The following is a 2656-nucleotide window of genomic DNA, read 5'->3' as shown; positions in this document are numbered from 1 at the left end:
TGTTTCGAATGAATTTGAAGCTAACTCGATTGTTTCGTATGCATTTGAAGCTAAATCATTGTATTTTTCGCATATATTTGATGCTAATTCATGTGTTTCGCATGAATTTGAAGCTGATTCATGTGTTTGAATGAATTTGAGGCTAAAGCGATTGTATCGTATGCATTTGAAGATAAATCACGTATTACGCATAGATTTGAAGCTGAATTATGTGTTTCGCACGAATTCGATGCTAAGTCATGTGCTTCGCATGAAATTTAAGCTAAACCGTTCGTTTCGTATGTATTTGAAGCTATATCATGTGTTTCGTATGAATTTGATGCTAATTCATGTGTTTCGAATGATTTGAAGCTAAATCACGTGTTTCGAATGAATTTGAAGCTAACTCGATTGTTTCGTATGCATTTGAAGCTAAATCATGCGTCCCGCATGAACTTGAAGCTCAGTCACCGCGTTTTGCATGAATTCGAAGCTAAATCGTTTGTATCGTATGCATTTGAAGATAAATCATGTATTACGCATATATTTGATGCTAATTCATGTGTTTCGAATGAATTTGAAGCTAAATCGTTTGTTCCGTATGCAGTTGAAGGTAAATTATGTATTTCGCATAGATTTGAAGGTAAATATTGTGTTTCGCATGAATTCGAATCTGAATCATGTGTTTCGCATGAACTTTAAGCTAAATCGTTTGTATCGCATGAATATGAAGCTATAGCATGTGTCTCGCATGAACTTGATGCTAATTCATGTGTTTCGCAACAATTTGAGGCTAAATCGTTTGTTTCGTATGCATTTGAAGATAAATCATGTATTACGCATAAATTTGAAGCTGAATTATGTGTTTCGCACGATTTCGAAGCTAAATCATGTGTTACGCATGAATTTTAAGCTAAATTGTTTGTTTCGAATGCTTTTGAAGATAAATCATGTATTACGCATAGATTTGAAGCTGAATCATGTGTTTCTCATGAATTTTAAGCTAAGCGTTTGTTTCGTATGCATTTGAAGCTAAATCGTTTGTTTCGCGTGAATATGAACCTATATCATATGTCTCGCATGAATTGGAACTAATTCATGTGTTTCGCATGAATTCGAAACTAAATCATGTGTTTCGCATAAATTTTAAGATAAATCGTTTGGTTCGCATGAATTTGAAGCTATATCATGTGTCTAGCATCAATATGAAGCTTAATCAAGTGTTTCGCATGAATTCGAAGTTAAATCATGTGTTTCGCATGAATTCGAAGCTGAATAATGCGTCTCGCATGAATTTGAATCTAAGTCGCGTATTTCGCATGAATTCGAAGCTAATGATGAGTTTCGAATCAATTTGAAGCTAAATCGTATGTTACGTATGCATTTGAAGCTAAATCATGTATTTCCCATACATTTCAAGCTAAATAATGTGTCTCGCGTGAATTTGAATCTAATTCATGTGTTTCGAATGAATTTGAAGCTACATCGTTTGTTCGCATAGATTTGAAGCTGAATTATGTGTTCCGCATGAATTCGAAGCTGAATCATGTGTTTCGCATGAATTTTAAGCTAAATCGTTTGTTTCGAATGCATTTGAAGCTAAAACATGTATATTGCATAGATTCGAAGCTAAATATTGTGTTGCGCATGAATTCGAAGCAGAATCATGTGTGTCGCCTGAATTTTAAGCTAAATCGTTTATTTCGCATGATATGAAGCTGTATCATATGTCTCGCATGAATTTGCAGCTAATTCATGTGTTTCGAATGAATTTGTTTCGTATGCATTTGAAGGTAAAACATTTATTTCGCATGGATTTGAAGCTAAATAATGTGATTCGCACGAATTCGAAGCTAAATCATGTGTTTCGCATGAATTTTAAGCTAAAGCGTTTGTTTGGTATGCATTTGAAGCTAAATCATGTATTTCGCATAGATTGCATTTAAATAATGTGTTTCGCAGGATCTCGAAGCGAAATCATGAGTTTCGCATGAATTCGAAGCTGAATCATGTGTTTCGCCTGAATTTTAAGCTAAATCGTTTGTTTCGCATGAATTTTAAGTTAAGTCGTTTGTTTCTCATGAATTTGAAACTAAATCATGTGTCTCGCATGAATGTGAAGCTTATTCATGTGTTTCGAATGTATTTGAAGCTAACTCGATTGGTTCGTATACATTTGAAGCAAAATCATGCGTGCCGCATGAACTTGAAGCTCAGTCATGCGTTTCGCATGAATTCGAAGCTAAATCGTTTGTATCGTATGCATTTGAAGATAAATCATGTATTACGCATAGATTTGAAGCTGAATTATGTGTTTCGCACGAATTCGAAGCTAAATCATGTGTTTCGCATGAATTTTAAGCTAAAGCGTTTGTTTCGTATGCATTTGAAGCTAAATCATGTATTTCGCATAGATTTGCATTTAAATAATGTGTTTTGCATGAATTCGAAGCTTAATCATGTGTTTCGCATGAATTTGAATCTCAGTCATGTGTTACGCATGAATTTAAAGCTAAATCTTGTGTCTCGCATGAATTTGAAGCAAAATCATGTGTTTCGTATGCATTTGAAGCAAAATCATGTATTTCGCATAGATTTGAAGTTAAATAATGTGTATCGCATGAATTTAAAGCTAATTCATGTGTTTCGCATGAATTCGAAGCTAAATCATGTGCTT

The sequence above is a fragment of the Megalopta genalis genome, unplaced genomic scaffold (genome assembly GCF_051020955.1).
Source record: "Megalopta genalis isolate 19385.01 unplaced genomic scaffold, iyMegGena1_principal scaffold1086, whole genome shotgun sequence".
Lineage (NCBI taxonomy): Eukaryota > Metazoa > Arthropoda > Insecta > Hymenoptera > Halictidae > Megalopta > Megalopta genalis.
Note: the sequence above shows the minus strand (reverse complement) of the source record.